Source organism: Oncorhynchus keta, chromosome 18 (assembly GCF_023373465.1).
Source record: "Oncorhynchus keta strain PuntledgeMale-10-30-2019 chromosome 18, Oket_V2, whole genome shotgun sequence".
Taxonomy (NCBI): domain Eukaryota; kingdom Metazoa; phylum Chordata; class Actinopteri; order Salmoniformes; family Salmonidae; genus Oncorhynchus; species Oncorhynchus keta.
The window spans coordinates 44,366,379-44,374,763 of record NC_068438.1 but is presented as its reverse complement, the minus strand read 5'-3'; positions in this window follow the sequence as shown (position 1 = coordinate 44,374,763).

The following is an 8,385-nucleotide window of genomic DNA, read 5'->3' as shown; positions in this document are numbered from 1 at the left end:
CTGTGTCGTGTAAGTCTGTCGTGCTGAGCTCTGCTCTTCAGGCTGGAAAGGGGGAGGAGAAAGAAACTAAGGGAGGAGTTATTTTCTCTCTCTCTTCGTGCCTCCTTAAAGCTGCGTGCCTGTCTGTTCTCCTCGTGTGCATGCAAGATTGTGCAGGTTGCCTTTTTTTCCTCCCCCCCCTCCTCTCCTCCTCCCTTCCTCCTCTGTTCTCCCCCTCCTCTCCTCCTCCCTTCCTCCTCTTCTCCCCCCCTCCTCTCCTCCTCCCTTCCTCCTCTGTTCTCCTCCCCTTCCTCCTCTGTTCTCCTCTCCTTCCTCCTCTCCTCCTCCCTTCCTCCTCTGTCCTCCTCCCCTTCCTCCTCTGTCCTCGTCTCCTTCCTCCTCTGTTCTCCTCCCCTTCCTCCTCTCCTCCTCCCTTCTTCCTCTGTTCTCCTCCCCTTCCTCCTCTGTCCTCGTCTCCTTCCTCCTCTGTCCTCCTCCCCTTCCTCCTCTGTCCTCCTCCCCTTCCTCCTCTGTCCTCGTCTCCTTCCTCCTCTGTCCTCGTCTCCTTCCATGCTCCTCTGTCCTCGTCTCCTTCCATGCTCCTCCTTCTGCTGTCCTCGTCTCCTTCCTCCTCTGTCCTCGTCTCCTTCCATGCTCCTCTGTCCTCGTCTCCTTCCTCCTCTGTCCTCGTCTCCTTCCTCCTCTGTCCTCGTCTCCTTCCTCCTCTGTCCTGTCGTCTCCTTCCTTCCTCCTCTGTCCTCATCTCCTTCCTCCTCTGTCCTCGTCTCCTTCCTCCTCTGTCCTCGTCTCCTTCCTTCCTCCTCTGTCCTCATCTCCTTCCTTCCTCCTCTGTCCTCGTCTCCTTCCTCCTCTGTCCTCGTCTCCTTTCCTCCTCTGTCCTCGTCTCCTTCCTTCCTCCTCTGTCCTCATCTCCTTCCTTCCTCCTCTGTCCTCGTCTCCTTCCTCCTCTGTCCTCGTCTCCTTCCTCCTCTGTCCTCGTCTCCTTCCATGCTCCTCTGTCCTCGTCTCCTTCCTCCTCTGTCCTCGTCTCCTTCCATGCTCCTCTGTCCTCGTCTCTTCCTTCCTCTCTGTCCTCGTCTCCTTCCTCCTCTGTCCTCGTCTCCTTCCATGCTCCTCTGTCCTCGTCTCCTTCCATGCTCCTCTGTCCTCGTCTCCTTCCATGCTCCTCTGTCCTCGTCTCCTTCCTCCTCTGTCCTCGTCTCCTTCCTCCTCTGTCCTCGTCTCCTTCCTGCTCTCTGTCCTCGTCTCCTTCCTCCTCTGTCCTCGTCTCCTTCCTCCCTCTGTCCTCGTCTCCTTCCTCCTCTCCTTCCATCCTCTGTCTCCTTCCTCTCTCTGTCCTCGTCTCCTTCCTCCCTCTGTCCTCGTCTCCTTCCTCCTCTGTCCTCGTCTCCTTCCATGCTCCTCTGTCCTCGTCTCCTTCCTCCTCTGTCCTCGTCTCCTTCCTCCTCTGTCCTCGTCTCCTTCCTCCCTCTGTCCTCGTCTCCTTCCATCCTTCCTCCTTCCATGCTCCTCCTCTGTCCTCGTCTCCTTCCATGCTCCTCTGTCCTCGTCTCCTTCCTCCCTCTGTCCTCGTCTCCTTCCTCCTCTGTCCTCGTCTCCTTCCTCCTCTGTCCTCGTCTCCTTCCTCCCTCTGTCCTCGTCTCCTTCCTCCTCTGTCCTCGTCTCCTTCCTCCTCTGTCCTCGTCTCCTTCCTCCCTCTGTCCTCGTCTCCTTCCTCCTCTGTCCTCGTCTCCTTCCTCCCTCTGTCCTCGTCTCCTTCCTCCTCTGTCCTCGTCTCCTTCCTCCTCTGTCCTCGTCTCCTTCCTCCTCTGTCCTCGTCTCCTTCCTCCTCTGTCCTCGTCTCCTTCCATGCTCCTCTGCTCTTCCCTTTTTCTGTCTTCTACCTTTTCTTCCTATTCTCCCTCCTTACTTTTCTATTCTTCAATTCTCTGACTTCTCTTCCCTATTTTTCTTCTTTCCCTTCCTTGTCCTCACCCCTTCTCTATTCCCCTCTCCATCTCTCTATTCCCCCCTCCATCTCTCTATTCCCCCCTCCATCTCTCTATTCCCCCCTCCATCTCTCTATTCCTCTCTCTCCCCCCTCCATCTCTCTATTCCCCCCTCCATCTCTCTATTCCTCTCTCTCCCTCCTCCATCTCTCTATTCCCCTCTCCTTCTCTCTATTCTCCCCTCCATCTCTCTATTCCCCTCTCCATCTCTCTATTCCCCTCTCCATCTCTCTATTCCCCCTCCATCTCTCTATTCCCCCTCCATCTCTCTATTCCCCTCTCCATCTCTCTATTCCCCCCTCCATCTCTCTATTCCCCCCTCCATCTCTCTATTCCCCCCTCCATCTCTCTATTCCCCCCTCCATCTCTCTATTCCCCCCTCCATCTCTCTATTCCCCCCTCCATCTCTCTATTCCCCCCTCCATCTCTCTATTCCCCCCTCCATCTCTCTATTCCCCCCTCCATCTCTCTATTCCCCCCTCCATCTCTCTATTCCCCCCTCCATCTCTCTATTCCTCTCTCTCCCTCCTCCATCTCTCTATTCCCCTCTCCATCTCTCTATTCCCCCCTCCATCTCTCTATTCCCCCCTCCATCTCTCTATTCCCCCTCCATCTCTCTATTCCTCTCTCTCCCTCCTCCATCTCTCTATTCCTCTCTCTCTCCCCTCCATCTCTCTATTCCTCTCTCTCTCCCCTCCATCTCTCTATTCCTCTCTCTCTCCCCTCCATCTCTCTATTCCCCTCCATCTCTCTATTCCCCCTCCATCTCTCTATTCCCCCTCCATCTCTCTATTCCCCCTCCATCTCTCTATTCCCCCTCCATCTCTCTATTCCCCCTCCATCTCTCTATTCCCCCTCCATCTCTCTATTCCCCCTCCATCTCTCTATTCCCCCTCCATCTCTCTATTCCCCCTCCATCTCTCTATTCCCCCTCCATCTCTCTATTCCCCCTCCATCTCTCTATTCCCCCTCCATCTCTCTATTCCCCCTCCATCTCTCTCTCTCCCCTCCATCTCTCTATTCCTCTCTCTCTCCTCCATCTCTCTATTCCTCTCTCTCTCCCCTCCATCTCTCTATTCCTCTCTCTCTCCCCTCCATCTCTCTATTCCTCTCTCTCTCCCCTCCATCTCTCTATTCCTCTCTCTCTCCCCTCCATCTCTCTATTCCTCTCTCTCTCTCCCCTCCATCTCTCTATTCCTCTCTCTCTCCCCTCCATCTCTCTATTCCTCTCTCTCTCCCCTCCATCTCTCTATTCCTCTCTCTCTCCCCTCCATCTCTCTATTCCTCTCTCTCTCCCTCCATCTCTCTATTCCTCTCTCTCTCCCTCCATCTCTCTATTCCTCTCTCTCTCCCTCCATCTCTCTATTCCTCTCTCTCTCCCTCCATCTCTCTATTCCTCTCTCTCTCCCTCCATCTCTCTATTCCTCTCTCTCTCCCCTCCATCTCTCTATTCCTCTCTCTCTCCCCTCCATCTCTCTATTCCTCTCTCTCCCCTCCATCTCTCTATTCCTCTCTCTCTCCCCTCCATCTCTCTATTCCTCTCTCTCTCCCTCCATCTCTCTATTCCTCTCTCTCTCCCCTCCATCTCTCTATTCCTCTCTCTCCCCTCCATCTCTCTATTCCTCTCTCCTCCCACCCTTCTCTCTATTCCTCCCCCCCACCCTTCTCTCTATTCCTCTCTCTCTCCCCTCCATCTCTCTATTCCTCTCTCTCTCCCCCCACCCTTCTCTCTATTCCTCTCTCTCTCCCCTCCATCTCTCTATTCCTCTCTCCCCCTCCCATCTCTCTATTCCTCTCTCTCTCCCCCCTCTCTCCCCCCCTCCCTTCTCTCTATTCCTCTTCCCCCACCCTTCTCTCTATTCCTCTTCCCCCACCCTTCTCTCTATTCCTCTCTCTCTCCTCCCCTCCATCTCTCTATTCCTCTCTCCTCCATCCATCTCTCTATTCCTCTCTCTCTCCCCCCACCCTTCTCCATCTCTCTATTCCTCTTCCCCCTCCATTCTCTCTATTCCTCTTCCCCCACCCTTCTCTCTATTCCTCTTCCCCCACCCTTCTCTCTATTCCTCTCTCTCTCCCCTCCATCTCTCTATTCCTCTCTCTCTCCCCTCCATCTCTCTATTCCTCTCTCCCCCTCCATCTCTCTATTCCTCTCTCTCCCCTCCATCTCTCTATTCCTCTCTCCCCCTCCATCTCTCTATTCCTCTCTCCCCCTCCATCTCTCTATTCCTCTCTCTCTCCCCCACCCTTCTCTCTATTCCTCTCTCCCCCCACCCTTCTCTCTATTCCTCTCTCTCCCCCCCATCTCTCTATTCCTCTCTCTCTCCCCTCCATCTCTCTATTCCTCTCTCTCTCCCCTCCATCTCTCTATTCCTCTCTCTCTCCCCTCCATCTCTCTATTCCTCTCTCTCCCCCTCCATCTCTCTATTCCTCTCTCCCCCTCCATCTCTCTATTCCTCTCTCTCTCCCCCCCTCCATCTCTCTATTCCTTCTCTCTATTCCTCTCCCCCTCTCCCCTTCTCTCTATTCCTCTCTCCCCCCCCCTTCTCTCTATTCCTCTCTCTCTCCTTCCCCCCTTCTCTCTATTCCTCTTCCCCCTACCCTTCTCTCTATTCCTCTTCCCCCCACCCTTCTCTCTATTCCTCTCCCCCCCCCCCTCCACCCTTCTCTCTGTTCCTCTCTCTCTCCCCCTCCATCTCTCTATTCCTCTCTCTCCCCCACCATCCCTATTCCTCTCCCCCCCCTTCTCTCTATTCCTCTCTCTCCCCTCCATCTCCCTTCTCTCTCCCCTTCCTCTATTCTCTCTCCCCTCCATCTCTCTATTCCTCTCTCTCTCCCCTCCATCTCTCTATTCCTCTCTCTCCCCCTCCATCTCTCTATTCCTCTCTCTCCCCCTCCATCTCTCTATTCCTCTCTCTCCCCTCCATCTCTCTATTCCTCTCTCTCCCCCCTCCATCTCTCTATTCCTCTCTCTCCCCCCCTCCATCTCTCTCTTCCTCCTCTCTCCCCTCCCCCTACCCTTCGCTCTATTCCTCTCTCTCCCCCCCCACCCTTCTCTCTATTCCTCTCTCTCCTCCCACCCTTCTCTCTATTCCTCTCTCTCCCCCCTCCATCTCTCTATTCCTCTCTCTCCCCCTCCATCTCTCTATTCCTCTCTCTCCCCCTCCATCTCTCTATTCCTCTCTCTCCCCCCTCCATCTCTCTATTCCTCTCTCTCCCCCTCCATCTCTCTATTCCTCTCTCTCCCCCTCCATCTCTCTATTCCTCTCTCTCCCCCTCCATCTCTCTATTCCTCTCTCTCCCCCTCCATCTCTCTATTCCTCTCTCTCCCCCCTCCATCTCTCTATTCCTCTCTCTCTCCCCCTCCATCTCTCTATTCCTCTCTCTCCCCCTCCATCTCTCTATTCCTCTCTCTCCCCCTCCATCTCTCTATGCCTCTCTCTCCCCCCATCCATCTCTCTAGGCCTCTCTCTCCCCCCCACCATCTCTCTAGGCCTCTCTCCCCCCTCCATCTCTCTATTCCTCTCTCTCCCCCTCCATCTCTCTATTCCTCTCTCTCCCCCCCCCTCCATCTCTCTATTCCTCTCTCTCCCCCTCCATCTCTCTATTCCTCTCTCTCCCCCTCCATCTCTCTATTCCTCTCTCTCTTCCCCCACCCTTCTCTCTATTCCTCGCTCTCTTCCCCCACCCTTCTCTCTATTCCTCGCTCTCTTCCCCCACCCTTCTCTCTATTCCTCTCTCTCTCCCCCCCCACCCTTCTCTCTATTCCTCTCTCTCTCCCCCACCCTTCTCTCTATTCCTCTCTCTCCCCCTCCATCTCTCTATTCCTCTCTCTCCCCCTCCATCTCTCTATTCCTCTCTCTCCCCCTCCATCTCTCTATTCCTCTCTCTCCCCCTCCATCTCTCTATTCCTCTCTCCCCCTCCATCTCTCTATTCCTCTCTCTCTCCCCCTACCCTTCTCTCTATTCCCTCTCTCCCCCACCCTTCTCTCTATTCCTCTTCCCTCCCCCCTTCTCTCTATTCCTCTTCCCCCCACCCTTCTCTCTATTCCTCTCCCCCCCCCTTCTCTCTGTTCCTCTCTCTCTCCCTCCATCTCTCTATTCCTCTCTCTCTCCCCCCACCCTTCTCTCTATTCCTTCTCTCTCTCCCCTCCATCTCTCTATTCCTCTCTCTCCCCCTCCATCTCTCTATTCCTCTCTCTCCCCCTCCATCTCTCTATTCCTCTCTCTCCCCCTCCATCTCTCTATTCCTCTCTCTCCCCCTCCATCTCTCTATTCCTCTCTCTCCCCCTCCATCTCTCTATTCCTCTCTCTCCCCCTCCATCTCTCTATTCCTCTCTCTCCCCCCCTCCATCTCTCTATTCCTCTCTCTCCTCCCACCCATCTCTCTATTCCTCTCTCTCCTCCCACCCTCCTCTCTCTCTATTCCTCTCTCTCCCCACCCCATCTCTCTATTCCTCTCTCTCCCCCTCCATCTCTCTATTCCTCTCTCTCCCCCCTCCATCTCTCTATTCCTCTCTCTCCCCCTCCATCTCTCTATTCCTCTCTCTCCCCCTCCATCTCTCTATTCCTCTCTCTCCCCCTCCATCTCTCTATTCCTCTCTCTCCCCCTCCATCTCTCTATTCCTCTCTCTCCCCCTCCATCTCTCTATTCCTCCTCTCTCCCCCTCCATCTCTCTATTCCTCTCTCTCCCCTCCATCTCTCTATGCCTCTCTCTCCCCCTCCATCTCTCTATGCCTCTCTCTCCCCCCTCCATCTCTCTATGCCTCTCTCTCCCCCCTCCATCTCTCTATGCCTCTCTCTCCCCCCTCCATCTCTCTATGCCTCTCTCTCCCCCTCCATCTCTCTATGCCTCTCTCTCCCCCTCCATCTCTCTATTCCTCTCTCTCCCCCTTCCATCTCTCTATTCCTCTCTCTCCCCCTTCCATCTCTCTATTCCTCTCTCTCCCCCTCCATCTCTCTATTCCTCTCTCCCCCCTCCATCTCTCTATTCCTCGCTCTCCCCCTCCATCTCTCTATTCCTCTCTCTCCCCCTCCATCTCTCTATTCCTCTCTCTCCCCCTCCATCTCTCTATTCCTCTCTCTCCCCCTCCATCTCTCTATTCCTCTCTCTCCCCCTCCATCTCTCTATTCCTCTCTCTCCCCCTCCATCTCTCTATTCCTCTCTCTCCCCCTCCATCTCTCTATTCCTCTCTCTCCCCCTCCATCTCTCTATTCCTCTCTCTCCCCCCATCCATCTCTCTATTCCTCTCTCTCCCCCCCCCATCTCTCTATTCCTCTCTCTCCCCCTCCATCTCTCTATTCCTCTCTCTCCCCCTCCATCTCTCTATTCCTCTCTCTCCCCCCTCCATCCATCTCTCTATTCCTCTCTCTCCCCCTCCATCTCTCTATTCCTCTCTCTCCCCCCTCCATCTCTCTATTCCTCGCTCTCTTCCCCCACCCTTCTCTCTATTCCTCCCCCTTCCCTCTCTCTGCTATGGAAGTCATGCGACGGGCACAGGCAGGCTGGGTTTGTTTGCCTGACTGCCCTCCAGGAATTATAGCTGGGACACAGAAACACTCCTTTATAAGCCCACAGGCTGTTGGAGCCACTGCAGAGAGGATAGGGGGAGGGAAGACCGAATGAGAGGAGCGATGAGGAGAGATCGAGAGGAGGATTATGACAAGGGAGGCTAATCGATTGAGGCCTGCTGAAGTGCGATACTGTACTAAATGTTGATGACTTATTGATCCATCCAGACTGGATTAAAACTCGCTGGATCGTGGATCGTTTAGGAAGCCTGTTCTGTCCCCCCCCCTCTCTCTCTCCCTCTCTCAGGCGTACTAAACACTGCAGGCAGCACTAGAGATATGAACTCACATACTGGTTTGCAGATAGTTATGTCAGACTGCAGTATAGGGTTCAGTGAATAATGAAGAATTCTGTTGTTGCTCCAATGAACGGCATACCTTCTATCTCTCATACATATAAACACATCATTTCATTCTACTTGTGCACACACATATAACCAAATGATACTATATGCATGTATATACACACACACACACACCTGTACTAAGTGACGTTTGCCTTCAGCTCATTAAAACTCAGTCTCAATTATTCAGAAGGTCTGAAAAGGTTTTGTCTGGAGGAATAGAAGAAATATGGAGAGATGGAGGGATGGAGGTGAAGATGGAGACATGGAGGTGAAGATTGAGACATGGAGGTGAAGATGGAGACATGGAGGTGAAGATGGAGACATGGAGGTGAAGATTGAGACATGGAGGTGAAGATGGAGACATGGAGGATAGAGGTGAAGATGGAGACATGGAGGGATAGAGGTGAAGATGGAGACATGGAGGGATAGAGGTGAAGATGGAGACATGGAGGGATAGAGATGAAGATGGAGAGGTAAAGAT